The sequence below is a fragment of the Spinacia oleracea genome, chromosome 5 (genome assembly GCF_020520425.1).
Source record: "Spinacia oleracea cultivar Varoflay chromosome 5, BTI_SOV_V1, whole genome shotgun sequence".
Classification (NCBI taxonomy): Eukaryota; Viridiplantae; Streptophyta; class Magnoliopsida; order Caryophyllales; family Amaranthaceae; genus Spinacia; species Spinacia oleracea.
Window position 1 is genome coordinate 34144042 of NC_079491.1, and position 22614 is coordinate 34166655.

The 22614-nt window shown below is 36.3% G+C and overlaps 2 long non-coding RNA genes across 2 annotated transcripts; both read right to left on the reverse strand.

The window, feature by feature from the left end:
* Window positions 1-11763: 11763 nt before the first annotated feature.
* LOC130461001 (uncharacterized) lies at window positions 11764-14541 on the reverse strand. The gene is made up of 4 exons (XR_008921281.1): window positions 13890-14541; window positions 13677-13788; window positions 12955-13019; window positions 11764-11964 (listed from the first exon to the last, which is right to left on the reverse strand). It is a non-coding gene; the product is annotated as an uncharacterized lncRNA (long non-coding RNA).
* A 3930-nt stretch (window positions 14542-18471) lies between these two features.
* LOC130460999 (uncharacterized) lies at window positions 18472-21249 on the reverse strand. Its single transcript, XR_008921279.1, has 4 exons — window positions 20598-21249; window positions 20385-20496; window positions 19663-19727; window positions 18472-18672 (listed from the first exon to the last, which is right to left on the reverse strand). It is a non-coding gene; the product is annotated as an uncharacterized lncRNA (long non-coding RNA).
* Window positions 21250-22614: the final 1365 nt, after the last annotated feature.

Here is a 22614-nt window from a genome sequence, read left to right on the forward strand (position 1 = left end):
TTTAATAAACCACAAAATTAAATGGAAAAATGAATTCTATTCATTTATATGAATGGTTAACCAAAACGTTTTACAAAGTATTAAACTCTAAAACTTTAAAACATTTATTAAGGACATCAAAGCCATTCTCCAACATGTTTGATTCCCAATTTCCCATAGCTGCAGTGTGCGAGTTGTGCTTCGCTTGCGTCAGAGGTTTAGTTAATGGATCTGAGATGTTGTCATCAGTTCCAATCTTGCTTATCTCGACTTCTTTTCTTTCAATGAACTCTCGTAGAAGGTGAAATCTACGAAGTATATTCTTGACTCTTTGGTGGTGTCTAGGCTCCTTTGCCTGCGCAATAGCTCTGTTATTGTCACTGTAACACCCTAATAATTTTGTGCTTTTATAAAACCATTTTCCAACTTAAAATAAAGGAATTACTAAAGCATTACCGCCACCGTGATAACGGTTAAGGCTATTACCAGAATTACGCAGCGGAATTAAATGTCAACTAACTTTTAAAAACATAATAAATGAAGTATTGAGGCCTCCTACAATTTGGAACCATAACGGCCCAAAACCCAAAGTATAAATAATTCAAACATTTTAAACATGATTAAAGTAAAGTTAAATAGTTCAAAATACGAAAACATGCAACTCTCTCGATCATCCCAAGCCACATGCTTCCGATCTACCAACCTGCTATTTTATTCTACTCCCCATCAATGCAAGTGCAAATGATAGATCATCATAGGGTCATTAAGGCAAGGGCCATGACCAGAACACACAAAGCACGTAGTCAGCAAAAGCTGAGTACTTACAAGCATAGAGTAAACGAAACTAAAACATGCATCACTCACTAAGTACTAATCAACATGCAAAAGCCATATAATAAATTAACGACCAATCATGAATACAAGACTCGACTCTTGACTCGACTCTTGACTCACAATTTAATTAGAATAAGCTTCGAACGGGCCAAAAGAAAGTTCCACAAAGGAAAGGTGATGGGAGCCAACCATACACCAAATATAATAATAATAAAATCGGGCCATGCCGAGTGTCGGGCCATACCGACGGAATTCCTGCGCATAATATAAATGAAACAACGTCTTGTATCATTAGTAGGAGTACGAGCTTTCCGGCAAGACTCCCCCCATTGTTCATACTCAAGGTATATACGTTCCAAGAGTTTTGAAGCTTATTCTGGTTGCACTTTACGTTTATTAATATTTTATTAAAGGCGAACTCAAGACTCACCAACATGCACACATACAATTAATAAACAACAACCAAAACAATCTTATTTTAAATGCTTTAGGACTCGTGATCAACAAGGCAAGACACTTGTGATATTACTACCATGTTCCTCCTCACCAAAGTGAGACTCCACATCATGCATATTAACATGAGGGTTGTGCCCTTGCACAACAAATCCTAATTCATTTCATACATAACATTCCCAACTGAACCCTACATGTGCGGTGGCTTACGTGAGCTAACCCTTCACATGTGGTAAAATAAATAGTACAACGAGGTAAGAATAATTGGCTCAAAGTATGCTAGACATCCCGTACAATAGCATACAAATAAATAATCCATCCCTTGCATGTGACCATACATGCATAAATATTGAACAACATGATTGACAATGGAATCCATACTCACAATGATTTCAACATGCTTGTTCCACCAACAATTCAATAATTCCAATAATATTAATCCACATGATCGTTCACCAAAACATATATGAATCCACATAATATAATCCACATCATCAACAATCATGTAATGTCATTGACAAAAAGGTGTGGTCGCCCTAGACTTGTACGTACCTTGAATACCTAAGCGTAGGGGCAACTTTGCAATAACGAGTACTCAACTAGAAATCACCTCGTATCATCAAAATAATAAAACTTAAATTATATCCATGTTCATTAAATTTCCAGCAACTTTATAAAATTTAAAACCTCCTTTAAACTTTAGAATTCAATCGTTTTTCAATAATGCAATCGTCTCAATTTGCAAAAACAATCCCAAGTACAAAAACATACTTTTTCCGCCTTAAAAATCAATAACAATCAACACTTTAAACCTTTATTCAAATCTGAAAATATAATTGATTATCATAATTAAAATCATCACCTAATTATGCTAATCAATTGACTCATTAGGTCTAGGTTAAAACCCTAACTTGAATATCCCAATAAAACTAGTTTATTATCATAAAAATCAATGCTTTATTTAATAAATAAATCTGAAAATTCCTCCTTTAATAATTAAAACCAACCTAATGAATCACAACACACAAATCCTCAAACCACGGTATTCATAACCGGTTCCCAGCATTTTAATTACTCAAAACAATATTAATATAATAATTTAAAATACGGAATTTAAATAGAATAGGTAAGGAAGAAGAGAATTATACCAATCCGGCCTATAGCACGGAACAACCACGAATTAATGTGATTGGGCGAAAAAGAAAACAAATTACGAGCACGAACAACACACACACACGCGTGTGTGCGCGCAGGGGCGAAGGGCGCGGCAGGGCTTGCGCGCGGGACAGGGCACACGGCACGCTGGGGGGCGCGCGCGAGAGAAGGCGCGAGAGCTAGGGCGTGCGCTGAGCACGCGAGTAACAACGAGGCACAGCAGCAACGCAGGCACGAGGGCACGCTGTGGCTGCGGGCGAGGGACGAGAGGGACAGCGCGCGCTAGCGCGAGAGAGAGCGAGCGAGCGAGTGAAGGCGCTGGCGCGCGAGGGCGAGAGAGGGAGTGAGGGAGTGCTGGGCGCTGGGGCGCGACAACACACGAGGGCACAAGGCAGCGCGCTGGGCGTGAGGCCGAGCAGCACGAGGGCACGAGCACGGATGCGTACGTGCGGACGAGAGAAGAGAGGGAGAGAGGAGTGTCGGGCAAGCAAGGCAAAAATAGGGTTTATGAATTTTAGGGGCTCATTTAATGATGGGGGAGTCCTATTTATAGGCTCCCTAATCCCTTGATGGGCTAGGCTTAAGAAATTAGAATTGGGCTTAGGGAATTAAATGATTGGGCTAGCTTAGGATTTAATTTAAACTCTTTGGATTGGGCTCGATTAATAAAATGAATTGGACTTTTTATTTAAAAACCCGAAGCTTTAAAAATAGTTTGCAACTCATTTAATTTCCCGACTCAAGAATTAAATTCGTTTCGTAATTAATTAAAATAATAAATATTCTAATTAATTAAAATACATTAAATAAAATACATTTAAATATTATTTAAATGTTAATAAATCGTAAAATGCTTTATAAATATAATAAAATATACTTATAAATATTATAAAAATACGAGGTATTACAGTCACAATATAGAGCTATTGGTTCTTTAATGGAGGGGACTACACCAAGTTCACCTATGAACTTCCTTAGACAAATAGCTTCCTTTACTGCTTCATGCTCAGCAATGTACTCCGCTTCAGTTGTAGAACCCACAATGGTGCTCTGTTTAGCACTTTTCCAGCTTACTGCACCTCCGTTGAGGCAGAAGACAAATCCAGATTGTGATCTGAAATCATCTTTGTCGGTTTGGAAACTTGCGTCCGTATAGCCTTTAACAATTAATTCATCATCTCCACCATAGACCAGGAAATTATCTTTGTGCCTTTTCAGGTACTTCAGAATATTCTTGGCAGCAGTCCAATGCGCCTCTCCTGGGTCTGACTGGTATCTGCTGTAATACCTCGTATTTTTCTATAATTATAAATATATTATATTATATTTATAAAACATTTCGTTGTATTTATAAAGTATTTTTATAAATTTAATTCCATTTAATGAGAATTAAATGCATTTTATTTTTAATTAATTTAATTATTAATTAATTACGAAAACCGTATTTTTATTAAATAGATTCAACGAATTTATTTAATCGGGATTTGTTGGGTCGTATTTCGAAAACGAATTTAATTTAATTAAAGCCCAGTTGATTTCCCATGATCAAACCCAACAAAGCTTGCAAGGAGTAAATCTAATTGAGCCCGGAAATAAGCCCAACTCAAACTACCATACCCTAGCCCATATGGGAGAGAAAAACTATAAATAGACCCTCCCATTAAACCCTCACACAAATTTCAGCACTCCCTCTCTCTCCTCTTTTTCTCTCTCCTTGCGGCACCCTCTCCTCTCCCCTCTCGTCCGACCAGCTTGCTTGCAGCCCAAGGCACTCGTGCCAAGCCCCTCGCCCAGCCTCACGCGTCTTTGCCTCGTCCCGCAGCCCCGCAGCGCAGCGCCCTTGCTGCTGTGCTGTGTCGCATGCCCCTTCGCCCCCCCCCCCCCCCCGCAGCCCCGCAACGCAGAGCCTTGTGCTCGCTGCTGCTATTATGTTGCGTGCCCCGCGGCAGTGCCCTCTCCCTCTCGTCGCCCTCTCTGCGCGCTGCAGCGCTGCTCGTGCGTGCTGCCGTGTTGTTGTCGTTGTTGTTGCTCGACGCTCCACACACACAACACATCAATTGTTGTGTGTGTGTGTGTGTTGTTGATTGGTGATAATCAATTTTATACTTTTTAAACTTTAATTTAAGATTTTAAATTTGTTTTAATTATTATGATTATTTAATATTTGGGTTATTTAAATTGATTAGAACGGTTATGAACACCATATTGGTTTATTGTCGTATTTAAATTAAAGAGATTGGTTTTGATGATTGAAATTATTATTTTCAGATTTAATGAATTAATAAAGTGTCAATTTTTGAAGGCAAAACATGGTTTTTATGATAACCTATTGTTAGGGTTTTAATTCCAATTGATTAAGCGATTGATTTAATGAATTAATAAATTTTCAGATTGTTTATAAGCTTTAAAAAGTTGGTTTTTAATGGTTTTACAGCTAAAAAGTCAATGTTTTTGTGTTAGGACTTGAGTTGACTATTTGAGACTATTAAATTAACGATTAACGATTGATTTCTAATTAAAATAAGGGTTTTAGAATCTTAAATAGTTTCTGGAAATTTAGTAAACATGGATAATAATTTAGTTTCTTCTTTTGTATTTATAGGAGTTGATTTCAAGAGAGTCGTGATTCGCACAGTGGCCCCCGTACTTAGGTATCCCAGGTACGTACAAGACTAAGGTGACCACCCATCCCTTGAGGACTTTGTGAAGTGTATTGAATGCGAATCATGTGAATTTGTATGTTGGGAATTCATGTTTTATGTGTAGACAAGCATGTGATTATTATTATTGAATCTATGTGAACGGGAATGTTATAAATTGAATTATGCTTTATAGATTCTGTTGAACTATCATGTTATGGACTTTTATAATCGTTGAATTATGTCAAGCATGTTGTTCAAGTTGGTTTACATGTATGAGTATTGCGCATGCAAGTTATTATTATTATTATGTTATAGTATGGGATGTCTAGCATATATTGAGCCTACTGAATATTGCCGGAGAACAATATATATTCTACCAAGGGGTAGAATATGTTAGAGAGTCTATGTGAATTGAATTAAGGACAATTTGTGCTAAGGGCACACCCGCTTGTTAATAGGCAATGTCGGGTTATCTCAAACATTGTTTTTGAGAAGGAACAATGGGAGTAATTTCACTTGAGTCTATGTTGATCTCAAGTCCTAAAGTATTAAAAATGAAGTGTCATTGTTGAATTGTTTAATTGTTTAATTGTTTGCATGTTATGTCTTCTGTAGAGTCTTGGGTCGCCTTGAACATAACATACTAATTAACGTAAAGTGTAACCCGGAAGAGCTTCAAAACTCTTTGAACGTATATACCTTGAGTATGAACAATGGGAGGAGTCTTGCCGGAAAACTTGTACTCCTTGAATTATACAAGACGTTGTTTCATTCTTCTTTTTATGCCGTTGTGCATTGGAATTCCGTCGGTATGGTCGGTAGTAGCCCGAATTATTATTTGGTGTATGGTTGGCTCCCATCACCCTTTCTTTCCTTTTGATGATACTTTATTTTACCCGTTCAAAGCTACTTTTTATTAAAATGTGAGTCAAGAGTCGTGTCAAGTGTCGAGTCTTGTCTCCCTGTTTATTTGTTTATTATATGGCTTTTGCATGTGGATCATTTAATTCGTCGAGTGAAGCATGTTAGGATAGAATGTTATTCTAGCTTGTTCGTACTCAGCTTTGCTGACTTTGTGCTTCATGTCTTCTGGTCATGGCCTTTGCCTTAATGACCCTATGATGATCCATCAATTGCATTTGCGTTGTTGGGGAGTAGATTTTTTAATAAAGCAGGTTTGTAGAGATAACTTGCGGGAGAAGTTATCATGGGATTCGTGTTGAGAGATTAATCTTCCGTATTTTATAAACTCTACTTTTATTTAGTCATGACTACTACTATCGCTACTATTTATAGTTAATGGATTTTTAAATGGTTTAATACTTTGGTTTTGGGCCTCAATGGTTCCAACTTGTTTTAATAACCATTAACTATTTATTTTACATGTTTTGAAAGTTAGTTAATTCCGCTGCGTAATTCTGGTAAATAGCCTTAGCCGTTATCACGGTGGCGGTAATATCTTGGTAATTCCTTTGTTTTAAGTCGGAAAATGTTTTATAAAAAGCAAGGAATTATTAGGGTGTTACATCTGCTCGTAGCACTGAGTGCATACGCAACATCCAGGCGTGTACATATTATATCATACATCATTGAACCAATCAATAATGCATATGGAATCCCACTCATTCGTCTACGCTCATCCAGTGTGTTTGGCACTTAGTCTTGCTTAGGGTCATTCCATGAGACATGGGTAGGTAGCCTCGCTTGGAGTCTGCCATTTTGAACCTTTCAAGCACCTTATTGATATAAGTGCTTTGACTAAGTCCAATCATCCTTTTAGATCTATCTATGTAGATCTTGATGCCCAATATGTACTGTGCTTCTCCTAGATCCTTCATCGAAAAACATTTCCCTAGCCAAATCTTGACAGAGTTCAACATAGGAATTTCATTTCCGATAAGTAATATGTCGTCGACATATAATACTAGAAAAACAGTTTTGCTCCCACTGACCTTCTCGTATACACAAGATTCGTCTGCGTTCTTGACAAAGCCAAAGTCACTGACTGCTTCATCAAAACGTATATTCCAGCTCATTGATGCTTGCTTCAATCCATAAATGGATTTCTTAAGCTTGCATACCTTTTTAGCATTCTTTGGATCCTCAAAACCCTCAGGTTGTGTCATAAACACAGTTTCTGTTAAAACGTCGTTTAAGAAAGCGGTTTTGACATCCATCTGCCATATTTCGTAATCGTAATATGCAGCGATGGCTAACATTATCCGAATAGACTTTAGCATTGCAACTGGTGAAAAGGTTTCATCATAATCCACACCGTGGACTTGCTTGTATCCTTTTGCAACCCATCTAGATTTGAAAACTTCTAGTTTCCCATCCTTATCCTTTTTCAGTTTGAAAACCCATTTGCTTCCTATGGCTTGGTAGCCATCTGGCAAATCGACCAAATCCAAAACTTGGTTTTCAGACATGGAGTTTAATTCAGATTGCATGGCTTCTTACAATTTCTTGGAGCTAGGGATCATCATAGCTTGTTTGTAAGTCGCAGGTTCATCGCTTTCTAGCAATAGAATTTCATGGCTCTCGTTCGTCAAAATACCTATGTATCTTTCCGGTTGAAACCTATATCTCTGCGATCTACGCGGGGTTATATTTCTAGTTGGTTCTTGATTCTCACCAGATACTTCTAAAGATCTCTGAGTTTCAACATGAATGTCATCTTGAGCATTCTCTAGAGTTTGTTGTTCGACTCGAATTTCTTCGAGGTCTACTTTTCTCCCACTTGTCATTTTGGAAATGTGATCTCTTTCCAAAGAGATACCATCTCGAGCAACAAACACCTTGTTCTTAGATGTATTGTAGAAGTAATACCCCTTTGTTTCCTTTGGGTAGCCCACAAGGATACATTTGTCAGATTTTGGTTGAAGTTTGTCTTAAATTAATCGTTTGACGTATACTTCACAACCCCAAATCTTAAGAAAAGATACATTTGGAGGCTTTCCAAACCATAACTCATATGGAGTCTTTTCGACAGCTTTAGGCGGAGCTCTATTTAGTGTGAGTGCAGCTGTGTTTAGTGCATGTCCCCAAAATTTTATTGGAAGTTCGGCCTGACCCATGATTGATCGAACCATGTCTAGCAAGGTCCTGTTCCTCCGTTCTGACACATCGTTCCATTGAGGTGGTCTGGGAGGAGTCAATTCTGACATGATTCCACATTCTTTCCGATGGTCATCAAATTCATAGCTCAGATATTCACCGCCTCTATCAGACCGCAGTTCTTTATTCTTCTTTCCTAATTGATTATCTACTTTACTCTGAAATTCCTTGAATTTTTCAAAGGATTCAGACTTATGCTTCATTAGGTAGACATAACCATATCTACTGAAGTCATCAGTGAAAGTGATAAAGTAGCTGAAACCACCTCTAGCATTTTAACTCATTGGTCCACATACATCTGTATGGATTAAACCCAATAGATCAGTTTCTCTTTCTCCAACTTTAGAGAAAGGTTGCTTTGTCATTTTGCCAAGTAAGCATGATTCGCATTTACCATAATCCTCTAAGTCAAATGGTTCTAGAATTCCTTCCTTTTGATGTTTTTCTATGCGTTTCATGTTAATATGGCCTAATCGACAATGCCACAGATAGGTGTGATCTGAATCATTCTATTTGGCCTTTTTGGTATTTATGTTATAAACTTGTTTGTCGTGATCTAGTAAATAAAGTCCATTGACTGATCTAGCAGATCCATAAAACATCTCTTTAAAATAAAACGAGCAACTATTGTCTTTTATTAAAAACCTAAATCCCTTAGCATCTAAGCAAGAAACAGAAATGATGTTTTTAGTAAGACTTGGAACATGGAAACACTCTTCCAGTTCCAAAACTAGCCCAGAGGGAAACAACAAATAATAAGTTCCTACATCTAATGCAACAATCCTTGCTCCATTTCCCACTCGTAGGTCGACTTCACCCTTGCTTAACCTTCTACTTCTTCTTAGCCCCTGTGAATTGGAACATAAGTGTGAGCCACAACCTGTATCTAATACCCAAGAAGTTGAATTTGCAAGTATACAGTCTTTAACGAAAATACCTGAAGATAGAACGACAGCTACGTTCTTCTGATCTTCCTTAAGCTTCAAGCAATCTCTCTTCCAATGCCCCTTCTTCTTGCAGTAGAAGCATTCAGATTCAGAAATGGGTTGACTCACCTTCTTCTTTTCAGACTTGGTGCCGCCAGTTTGCTTAGTTGGGCTGGATTTCTTGCCACCTTTCTTAGCATTCCTCTTCTTACCAGATTTCTTGAACTTGCCCCCACGCACCACAAGCACATCTTGCTTATCACTTTTGAGCGTCTTTTCAACGGTCTTCAGCATACCGTGAAGCTCAGTGTGCGTTTTGTCCAGAATATTCATGTTGTAGTTCAGCTTGAACTGATCATACCCGCTATGAAGATAATGGGGGATGGTGTCTTCAGCCATTTCTTGAGAGAACTGCTGATCCAGCCGACTCATATTCTCAATTAATCCAATCATCTTGAGAACATGTGGACTTACGGGCTCGCCCTTCTTGAGCTTGGTGTCAAGAATTTGCCTATGAGTCTCGAATCTTTCGACTCGAGAAAGATCTTGGAACATGTTCTTTAACTCACTGGTGATCGTGAAAGTATCTGAGTTGATGAACATTTTCTGTAGATCTGCACTCATGGTTGCAAGCATTAGACATTTCACATCCTTGTTGGCATCAATCCAACGATTGAGAGCTGCTTGAGTGACCCCTTCGCCCGCGGCTTCGGGCATCGCCTTTTCCAGTACATACTCCTTTTCTTCCTGCATAAGAATTATTTGCAAGTTCCTTTGCCAGTCAAGGAAGTTTTTCCCGCTGAACTTCTCCTTTTCGAGAATTGATCGGATGTTGAATGAATTGTTGTTTGCCATAGTTAAAACTACAATTGAAAATAACAAACAAGTAAATAACCATTCATAGTTTCTCTTAATAAACTTAAATTCTAGCATTCATGCATAATTCAACATTTATTAAGCATTTTATTCGAGTTTTGTGTTCCGACAGGTGTGAATAAAATGAATCCAAGATCCTTAAATCATTGAAGAATTAAGCACATTATGTATTTAGACTCAATTCTAAAATATTTTAGGTAAGCAAATCCTTTGCTAATAGTCTAGAAACTACTCTTGGTTGATAGGTACGTCTAAGAACTTATTAGGTAAACCTATCTCATTTGCCACGACATAAAATGACTCCTTACTTATATCGTTGAGTTTCACCAAAACTAACATGTACTCACATTTATTTGTGTACCTTACCCCTTTAGAATCAACAAGTAACACCTCGCTATGGCGGAAAACTATTACTTAGATGGATGTAAAGGTTATCCAAGTAAGTGTTATTCTGGCATGGCACCTTTTAACTCAATTTTTAAAGTTTGGAACTTACGGCTCTTACTATGTTGGTTAGATTTTAAGTGAACTAAAATCCTTAATCATGCAACATAATCAAGCCTTAATCTCATGCATAATTAAGACATATTTAAAGCAATAAATAACTTAAAGCATGCATAAGATTTAAATGTGATCTAGTATGGCCCGACTTCATCTTGAAGCTTCAACTTCAAACTCCGTCTTTGAAAATGGATTGGAAACTCCGTCTTGAATTTCACCATGGGAGGCGCCATTTTCTTCAAATAGGATGTGCTATAATTAAAACTAATTACAACTATTTGATGGTACGCAGACCATATTTAAAATATAAACTTTGGTGCATTAGAACAATTTTACATTCAAATAAATGGTACGCAGACCATATTTTCTATCCTATTTGGGTCATACTAGTCACTTTCCATAACCTGCAAAACAATACATTTACAATATACCATTCATCCATTCATTTATCAATGAATGGCCCACATAGCAAGTTAGTAGAAAAAATCATGCATCACATAAACATTTGCAGCAACTAATCAAAGGTTCCAACAATCTACAAATTATTCAACCTTATTAGTTCTAATCGAGTTATTTTAACCTTAAAGGAATGTAAACCTAATCAAGAGTTTAATGACTAAAAGCTCCCACTAAAACCAAGAATTTACATGCTTTACAAATTTTAAACATAAAATTGTATTTCCTAGTCCAACCGGAAACTTACAAATTTAATTAAAATTAAAGCTCATATAAAATAATATTTAAATCCCTTAATTTTATTTTCAGTTGATTAAAATTAAATAATTAAATTTTATCGAGGTTTTAATTTTTTTAAAAAAATTAGTATAAAATAATTTATAATAATTAAATTAATCAAAATTAAATTCCGAGAAAAAATTAAATTACGAAATTAAATTTAATTAAAATCGTTTTTCAACCGAAACAAAAACAAAACGGCCCAAAGTACCAAGGCAAGGCCGTAAGCCGAAGCCCAAGCCTCGCCCAAGCAGCCATGCCGCAGCGCCCAAATTATGTGCTTGCTGTTGCGCGCTGGGCAGGGGGCTTGGCGCAGCGGCACGCGAGCTCCCTTGCTCGTTGTGCTGCTGCCTCGCCTCTTGCCTTGCGCTACGATGCATTGTCGCCTTGTCGATCACCCGTGTAACACCCCAACAATTCCCATTTTCTAAAATAACCTCTTTTTAAATATAACTGTAGGGAATTATCAAAGTATTATCGCCCGTGTGAAAACGTTACGGCTTATTCAGAATTTTGCAGCGGAAAACATAAAACTAACTTTTAGGTTCATAAATAATCTATTACACATTAGGTCCAAAACAATTAACTGAATTAAGGAAATACGAATAGTACGACAAATTTCAAATCCAAGTTAACAAATTAAATCACTTAATTAAACGAATAGAACTACAAGCTCTCTAATACCGATCCCAATGATGCATCATCTTCAAACCTGTAGATGGGCAACGCTTATTGATCCTTAGAGACTGCTCACCAAAGATGGGTCATCACAGGATCAATAAGGCATAGCCATGATCAACACACACAAACAAAGCACGTAATCAGCAAAGCTGAGTACTACATACTAAAACAACAACAATCCTAGCATGATACTATCAAACCAACAACCCTAACATGATACTAATAAATATAAGGAAGGACAGACAAAACATAATAAATTGACGATTATACTTGACTAGACTAAGCTAGGCTTAATAACCATAATATTATTTTAGTTGAAATAGACAATGGACCGAGTTGACCATCCAGAAGTCTTCACTAAGGAAGACGAGGTACGGGCGCGACTCCGTAACCTCAGTGACCTGCGATATCGAGGAACGTTTAAATAAAAATAGGACACGGTGATCAATCCGGTCCCAGAAAAGGCCATGGGCTACCACCATGAACCCCAACTCCTGTTTGTCCGTCACTTCAGACGTGCACAGTCTAAAGCTATTGCTATTCAGTTTCACTTTACATGATTTACAAATTGAGATTCCGTTATGACTCAACCATTACATAAGACAGACAATTCACATTTGTTCACAACTGTTTTTATCTTGGAATTAAGTGAGTGATCATAAAAGCATCAATCAAGACTCATTCCAACTTAACCAACCTTTCCTTTAACCATGAGCAACCCTGTATATGGGCATAGAGTTTCAACTTACTAAACAAGGTCCTCCGCCCTTATAAAGTAGTGAAAAGATAGAAAGGGAACAACAACCAATTGATCCAACCCAATCATATAGAATAATCTAGTGTTCCCAACCAACATGTTTGTATCAAACATCCATACTAACATGTTACAGTTCCTATAGTGCAAAATAAGTTCAATAAGTTTGTCCAACAGTATTAAACATGCACATTCCATATAACCAAGTTTGTCTATAATATCAACATCACCAAGTTCAACAATAATATCAACATGATTTCAACAATTAGCACACATTCCAAGCACGCAGGTATGTACGTACCTTGTGTAAACAAACTGATAGGCCACTTTAACACTTTCAAAAGTCGCCCACAAAGAATTCTCCGCCTAAAACAATCAAGAAACGTACCTAAATCAATTCCTAATCATTGGAAACCATAACAAAGCATTCTAAATGCATCCTAAACATATTTAGAACATTTCCCAATATCAAAACTTAAACCTTTGATTTCCTATCATCATAATTATTAAATTAGTGATTGAAATTCGTTGAAAACTCTTTGCAAACATCGTACTTTAAATTTTCAGAAACATAACTAATTTCAAACTATTCCAAAACATAATTAACATTCTTAAGATCATAAAAATAATAGCTTTAATAATGTATAATCATTCTATTATGATTTTAGAACATTAAAACCTTAAAAATCCATGCTTTAATAATTAAATTCCTTATTTCAATTCAACTATGTAATCTGAAAATTAAATTATCAATTAAGCATAATGTATAATCTGAAAATCTAACTTAATCATAAAAACTTATAATTTATATTCACGAAACATGAATTAAGTTAATAAAACTTCATTAAAACCCTAATTTAAACGTAATTAACAAATCTGAAAATAATTAAATTAATTTCGACAACATATAATCTAAAAATTAGTAATTAAATCATAAAAATCATAAATTTATTCAATCAAAACATAAATTAAATTGATAAAATATAATTAAAACATTTAATTACTTAGGTTTTAAGAAATAACCAAAAGAGAGAAGGAAAGAAGGCTGGCCGGAGGTGGTTCAGCGGCGCGGCGGCGCGGCGTCAATGGGGCGGTGGTGCGCGCGGCAATGGGGCGGTGGTGCGCGCGGTGGTGGCTGCCGCAACAACATAACACGAGTGAGGAGGATGAATAAACAACAAGGGAAAGGGGAACGAAAGGGAACAAAAGAAAACGAAAGGGAAGAGGAAGAGGTACCGACGGAGGACGGCTGGTGGCAGAGCCGCACACGGTGGTGCGTGGCTGGGCGTAGTGACGAATGCTGGTGGTCCTCGGTGGTGGTTGTGCGAAAAACGAAAGCCACAATTAAGGGGAGAGGAGGAGTGATAAACGGAAAGGGAGATCGAAGAAGAAACAGAGGGGAGAGGAGAGTTACCGACGGCGGCGTGCAGGTGGAAGGGTGGTCGCGGCGGCGGCTGTTGATGGTGGTTGACGCAGGCGGAGAGGGGGCTGCAAGGAGGAGAGGGAGGAGGTTGGTTTCACGTGAAGGAGGAGGAATAAGGAGGGTTTGGGATTTGAGTTTTACGTGAAGTAAAAACAAGGAGAGGGTTATGGGTTTACTTGGTAGTTTATTTAACTTGGGCTTTACTACTTGGGCTAGGATTAAGATTTAGTTTGTTGAATCCAAAATGGTTAGGATTGCTTCCTAATTTCAATCGAACGGAATTTCGTAATTCGAATTCGTTTTAACTTAAAATTCTAAAATCATTTTCAATTTCGTAAATCGTTGAAAATATTAAAATGTAATAAATAAATATACGTTAATTATATTATTTATTTCCAAAATTCGTAAATTCTATTCAAATACAATTAACTATATTTTAAAATTTATTAATAAAATTTATAAAATTACGGGGGATTACAATCTACCCCTCTTAAAAGAAGTTTCGTCCCGAAACTTGACAAGAAATTTCCCACACTTTCCCCAAAAGCTTTTAACTTATTCTTACTAGAGAAGTATTTGTGCCACCTAAGTGCACTATTTTGCCAACTCAAAGCTGTTTGTGTTACTCATGAACACCTTTTCTTATGCGGAGAATCTATTTGCTTTGCATCAACTTGTAAAGGTTGCTAAAAATAAGCATAAAATGCATAAAAATACCATAAAAATAGGTAAAAAGCGCGAATTTCTATCGCATTCTACCCCCTTAAAGAAAACGAGTTACGCCCTCGTAACTCACCTCAGGGAATAGCTAACCAAAATTCTCTTTCGACGAATTCTCTTTTCAAAATTCCCATTTCATTAAAACTACTAACTTTAGACTTTTCACAACAGATGACGAAACAAAAGAACAAGTCACCACGAATTAAATAATGCTTAACTTGCGCGGAGTTAATAGAAAAGTACCAGAATCTATATCGGAAGATCGTTCATCCTCATTCTGATTCATCATGTACAACTTTCCTGGAGCCTTATTCGGGTTGTTGTTATCATTTGCAGGCTTATTATAGTTCTCTTGATTGTTTTGTGCCCCTCCAGGCTTTGAATTTTGACCTCCAGACTGGTTAAACCTCACTTGGTTTCCAGCTTTATTACTATTTTGTTCCTTTCTGTGCTTAGTGAAGCACTCATACTCCCTATGTCCCCTTTTCTGACAATAGTTGCAGGTCACTAATTCTCCGTTGCAGTTCTTACCAGGGTGATTGCTACTGCACATCTTGCAATGATGCACTCTCTTAGATTGGTTCGAATTGTTGTGGTGCCCCTGATTGCTTCTTCCCTGAAAATTTCCATTTCCACTCTCATTCCTATTCACGTTTCTATTCTTCTTGAAATTCCCTCGGTTTTTCCCAGCATCAAACTCTTTTCTTTTCTCCCCAATAACATTTTTCTTGTCCCTTCTAGACTGCAAACCATGAATATGGGCGGTTCTCTCATACGCATTCTCTAAAGGTATAAAGGTTTCTCCACCTAATTCCAACTGGATCTCATCGGTCAACCCTTGCTCAAACATCTGAGCCTTTATCTCCTCTATGGCTACAACCTCAGGTGTAAACTTCGACAACGCTATAAATTTGCTATAATATTCAGCGATGGTCATACTCCCCATCCCAAGGTTTATGAATTCCTGCGCTTTTCGTTTTGTAATAAAAGGAGGATAAAACTTTTCCCTCAATGCAACAACAAATGAGTCCCAATTAAATCTCTCGGCAGTACTTAGCCTAGTTTCATTCTCTCTCCACCACAGATCGGCTTCATCTTTTAGGTAAAGGACAGCTTGACCTACTCTCATACTCATAGGGCAACTCACAGCCTCAAACTGTTTCTCAAACTCCCTAATCCAATTTTCTAAGAAGGTAAGGTCTGATTGTCCCTTGAAGTATGGTGGTTTAACCCTAGAAAGTCTTTCAAACATTTCCCCTGCAGATTTGGGGCGCTCAGTTCTTTCCTGAGTCAGCTTTTCCGCCAAAAGGCGAATAGCCACGGCTAGATCATTGTTGTTGGCCATTCTAGAACGTGACCTGCAATTAGAATACTCTACTTTAGGTTTGAAACATCACCTATACGTTATCCCATACAATTTAATACTTGAATTGACCATAAAGATCGCCTCAACCAACACTGTTCACATTAATACACATCATTTACGAAGGCACGACAATCGTTTACGAAGGTGCAACGATCGTCCACAAGATGCAATAATCATTGAAAAATAATCATCCTCTATAATTCACGAAAGACATTCACACACTGCACATAAGGCATAACATTTTGAATCATATTGGTCATGAGGGTCTAGATTGGCCCTCACTTCCTTTATGTACTCAAATCATTTAATATTATTGTGGCAATTAAATTGATCCACAATTCACACTGAGTATGCAACCAATAGAAAAATTAATCCATGACGTACTACCTAGAGGTTGGGGTATTATGGAATCCTCAAAATAGAATAAAGAACAATTCCTTGAAAACTTTAACTTTTATTGCTAACTCCATAGAGGTTTATTACATCCTTGAAAATAATAAAGAACATCTCAAACTTCAATAAACTTAAACCTTAAACAGTTGTAGCTTTGCTTGCTACTTATTCTTTAAAACATGAAAGAGCTAATTAACTATTTATGACTTCAAAATATTTGTGGCCTCTTGCCTATCCATCGCTCCTGAAAGCTTTAGGAGTGACTTTAGATCTCAAGATCATCGAACTCTTCTTCAGGGTCTTCATCGGGGTCTTCCTCAGGGTTTGCATCTTCTTCCATGTCTTCATCTTGATTAGGCTCACTTGCCATCTCCTGTTCACTTTCGAGCTCTTCATCTGAATCACTAGAAATCTCAATGGTTGGCTCATGGGTCGCTGGGTTAGGATTCCCTGCCTCAACATCTACATTCTCATTCTCCACAGCTACATCATTTTCCTCTAGGTCATTATTTACACTTACTCCCATAGGTTCTTCTGTAACTGCATCTCCAACATGACTCCCTACGATTTTACCGTCTCTAAACCCACTTTCTGCCGCCTCAATAATGGTGGTCAGGATCTCTACGTCATATCTCTACCTACCATCCCTAGTCTCATACTTAATCAACTTTGGTGTTCCATCATCAGAATGCATGTCTTTAAACTTTTCCTTGAGTTCTAGGTATGGAAATTTGTTAGGTAAGCAATTAATGATAGTGGCTGCTATGATATCCTTTCTCATTAAGATAGGTTGCCCTTGAACCTTAGCATAATATTCACATCCAAACACAATTTTCTTCACATAAATATCTGGGGTTTCTATATCAAGTTTCTCGAAGGATCCTATATTGGTATACTTGGAAAGAAACATTTTATTCCTGAAATAAACAATTCAAGGTCTCACTAACGATTTTCCAGCCAAAACATAAACAAGGTTCAGTAATCAATAAGTTTGGTGGAATCAAACAATTCTTTATGCACATGTAAATGTAACACTTAAACAATTAGCACACGCACGTACATAACAATCAATTTCTAATGCTAGCGTTGACTAGCTACTAATGCACATATAATTCTATCTTATATGCCCTTCTTATACTACCCATCTCTCATAAACTAAATCATTGAAATAATTTAAATGACGAAGTAAAAGAACGATAATATAAGAAAATTATAACATAGAATAATAACATAAATAAAAATATAAAATAAATAAAGTAAATCATTGAAATAATTTAAATGACGAAGTAAAAGAACGATAATATAAGAAAATTATAACATAGAATAATAACATAAATAAAAATATAAAATAAATAAAGTAAAATGAATTAAGTAAATGCGTAGCGAATAAATTCGAAAATAAAGTTATTAATTCGAAAAAGATTTTATATTTCCTAACTAACGAATTCTAACTTTTAAACCAACTAAAAAAAAAATGTACTTTTTTTTGTTTTTTTTTGTTTTTTTTGTTTTTTTTGAATAATAAATAATAAGAAAAATAGAAATGTCGAAAGTATCACTTTAACTTTAATAATAATTTGATTTCGAACTTAAATAAGAAATATTATATACTTTCAAACAGGATAAAAGGAAATCGGCCCCCCAAAAAAAAGTACCAATTTTTTTAACACTATAATCCGTAGAAGCTCGATTTTTAAGAAATTTATTTTAAGTAACTAGATAGTTAGGCGCCTAAAATTTATTAAAATAAAACCTTAGCTCTGATACCACTTTGTAACACCCCAACAATTCCCATTTTCTAAAATAACCTCTTTTTAAATATAACTGTAGGGAATTATCAAAGTATTATCGCCCGTGTGAAAACGTTACGGCTTATTCAGAATTTTGCAGCGGAAAACATAAAACTAACTTTTAGGTTCATAAATAATCTATTACACATTAGGTCCAAAACAATTAACTGAATTAAGGAAATACGAATAGTACGACAAATTTCAAATCCAAGTTAACAAATTAAATCACTTAATTAAACGAATAGAACTACAAGCTCTCTAATACCGATCCCAATGATGCATCATCTTCAAACCTGTAGATGGGCAACGCTTATTGATCCTTAGAGACTGCTCACCAAAGATGGGTCATCACAGGATCAATAAGGCATAGCCATGATCAACACACACAAACAAAGCACGTAATCAGCAAAGCTGAGTACTACATACTAAAACAACAACAATCCTAGCATGATACTATCAAACCAACAACCCTAACATGATACTAATAAATATAAGGAAGGACAGACAAAACATAATAAATTGACGATTATACTTGACTAGACTAAGCTAGGCTTAATAACCATAATATTATTTTAGTTGAAATAGACAATGGACCGAGTTGACCATCCAGAAGTCTTCACTAAGGAAGACGAGGTACGGGCGCGACTCCGTAACCTCAGTGACCTGCGATATCGAGGAACGTTTAAATAAAAATAGGACACGGTGATCAATCCGGTCCCAGAAAAGGCCATGGGCTACCACCATGAACCCCAACTCCTGTTTGTCCGTCACTTCAGACGTGCACAGTCTAAAGCTATTGCTATTCAGTTTCACTTTACATGATTTACAAATTGAGATTCCGTTATGACTCAACCATTACATAAGACAGACAATTCACATTTGTTCACAACTGTTTTTATCTTGGAATTAAGTGAGTGATCATAAAAGCATCAATCAAGACTCATTCCAACTTAACCAACCTTTCCTTTAACCATGAGCAACCCTGTATATGGGCATAGAGTTTCAACTTACTAAACAAGGTCCTCCGCCCTTATAAAGTAGTGAAAAGATAGAAAGGGAACAACAACCAATTGATCCAACCCAATCATATAGAATAATCTAGTGTTCCCAACCAACATGTTTGTATCAAACATCCATACTAACATGTTACAGTTCCTATAGTGCAAAATAAGTTCAATAAGTTTGTCCAACAGTATTAAACATGCACATTCCATATAACCAAGTTTGTCTATAATATCAACATCACCAAGTTCAACAATAATATCAACATGATTTCAACAATTAGCACACATTCCAAGCACGCAGGTATGTACGTACCTTGTGTAAACAAACTGATAGGCCACTTTAACACTTTCAAAAGTCGCCCACAAAGAATTCTCCGCCTAAAACAATCAAGAAACGTACCTAAATCAATTCCTAATCATTGGAAACCATAACAAAGCATTCTAAATGCATCCTAAACATATTTAGAACATTTCCCAATATCAAAACTTAAACCTTTGATTTCCTATCATCATAATTATTAAATTAGTGATTGAAATTCGTTGAAAACTCTTTGCAAACATCGTACTTTAAATTTTCAGAAACATAACTAATTTCAAACTATTCCAAAACATAATTAACATTCTTAAGATCATAAAAATAATAGCTTTAATAATGTATAATCATTCTATTATGATTTTAGAACATTAAAACCTTAAAAATCCATGCTTTAATAATTAAATTCCTTATTTCAATTCAACTATGTAATCTGAAAATTAAATTATCAATTAAGCATAATGTATAATCTGAAAATCTAACTTAATCATAAAAACTTATAATTTATATTCACGAAACATGAATTAAGTTAATAAAACTTCATTAAAACCCTAATTTAAACGTAATTAACAAATCTGAAAATAATTAAATTAATTTCGACAACATATAATCTAAAAATTAGTAATTAAATCATAAAAATCATAAATTTATTCAATCAAAACATAAATTAAATTGATAAAATATAATTAAAACATTTAATTACTTAGGTTTTAAGAAATAACCAAAAGAGAGAAGGAAAGAAGGCTGGCCGGAGGTGGTTCAGCGGCGCGGCGGCGCGGCGTCAATGGGGCGGTGGTGCGCGCGGCAATGGGGCGGTGGTGCGCGCGGTGGTGGCTGCCGCAACAACATAACACGAGTGAGGAGGATGAATAAACAACAAGGGAAAGGGGAACGAAAGGGAACAAAAGAAAACGAAAGGGAAGAGGAAGAGGTACCGACGGAGGACGGCTGGTGGCAGAGCCGCACACGGTGGTGCGTGGCTGGGCGTAGTGACGAATGCTGGTGGTCCTCGGTGGTGGTTGTGCGAAAAACGAAAGCCACAATTAAGGGGAGAGGAGGAGTGATAAACGGAAAGGGAGATCGAAGAAGAAACAGAGGGGAGAGGAGAGTTACCGACGGCGGCGTGCAGGTGGAAGGGTGGTCGCGGCGGCGGCTGTTGATGGTGGTTGACGCAGGCGGAGAGGGGGCTGCAAGGAGGAGAGGGAGGAGGTTGGTTTCACGTGAAGGAGGAGGAATAAGGAGGGTTTGGGATTTGAGTTTTACGTGAAGTAAAAACAAGGAGAGGGTTATGGGTTTACTTGGTAGTTTATTTAACTTGGGCTTTACTACTTGGGCTAGGATTAAGATTTAGTTTGTTGAATCCAAAATGGTTAGGATTGCTTCCTAATTTCAATCGAACGGAATTTCGTAATTCGAATTCGTTTTAACTTAAAATTCTAAAATCATTTTCAATTTCGTAAATCGTTGAAAATATTAAAATGTAATAAATAAATATACGTTAATTATATTATTTATTTCCAAAATTCGTAAATTCTATTCAAATACAATTAACTATATTTTAAAATTTATTAATAAAATTTATAAAATTACGGGGGATTACAACCCGCACATCACACACCGCACAGGCACGTGCCCGCGCGCATGCTCGTGCTTGCTCATTGCTTCGTACCGCATGGGCGACGAGCTCCCTTGCTCGTCGTCGCATGCCGCACTATGCAACACCCCTTAAGGGTAACACTTAGCTTCCATTGCTTCGTGCGTGCAAGATTGGTGACCGATTTATAAAAATTAATAACTTTTATTTTTAAATTTAACGACAAATTAATAATCCATATTAATTTCACTAAATTTAGGAGAAAATCGAAAATTTATTATTCAAATTAATTTCCAATTACATGTATTTTTTAGGGATTAAAGTCTAGGTCATAAAATGTTTAAAACTTTTCAATTTTAACAAAATTTATGGTGGTTTTTAATCATAGGATCCTAATTAAATTATCAATTAATTATGAAATTCAAAACAAATTCTAAATTATTTGAAATTCAACGAATTAATTATAATTACAAATTAGATTGTATAATTAACAAGATTAGGCCTTAAAATTGTTAAACATATACATTAGGTCAATCATAGATTCAAGATTTATATACAAGATTCGCAAATATTTAATTTAACATCATAAAAATTACAAATTTTGCATTCGAAAAACTAAAACCTCCAAAAAGTCATAGTTAGGCTTCGAATTTGGTAATTCTGTGTTCGGCATCAAATCTATGATTTTTGTCAAAACTTTAAAACGTCATTTACATGCGAAATTCACTATAAAAGCATAAGATTTCGACCATTATTGACAAAACTGCCGAAAAACCCTGCAACCATATAATCAAATAATCGCACGAATTTGCAATTAATTACATACACGAAATTAATCACCCTTTTAATTCATTGCAAATTTATAAAATTTAATCCATGTTAACTATAATTGATTATGGAATTAATTAGAGGCTATGAATAATATAAACAATATAATTCATGCGGAAAAACCATAAAGCCAGGAATCCAAATTAATTGCCACATAGTCAATTAGCATAATTTAGTATACATACTATGTGATGCGTGCCTTCCCTAGCTCCTCCCGAACCGAACAAGAACAAGTACAGGACTCCAAATGTCGCCCCTCCGTAGATAGTCCACAGCACGTTCGGATCCGCCTTAGATTCAACCAACTAGAATATTCTCTAAGGTTTTATGTGCACTCGGGAAACTCACAGCGGTGATAGGCAAGTATTAAATTCTCCCTTGAATTTAATGTGTTGGAATAGAATAAAAATTTGTGATCATGAATCACATATTTATAGGGTGGAAATAAGGAATTACAATCCTACTAGGAATCAATTAACTAAATCTATTAGGACTCTAGCTAATTAATGATATTAGAATTCTAGGGACAA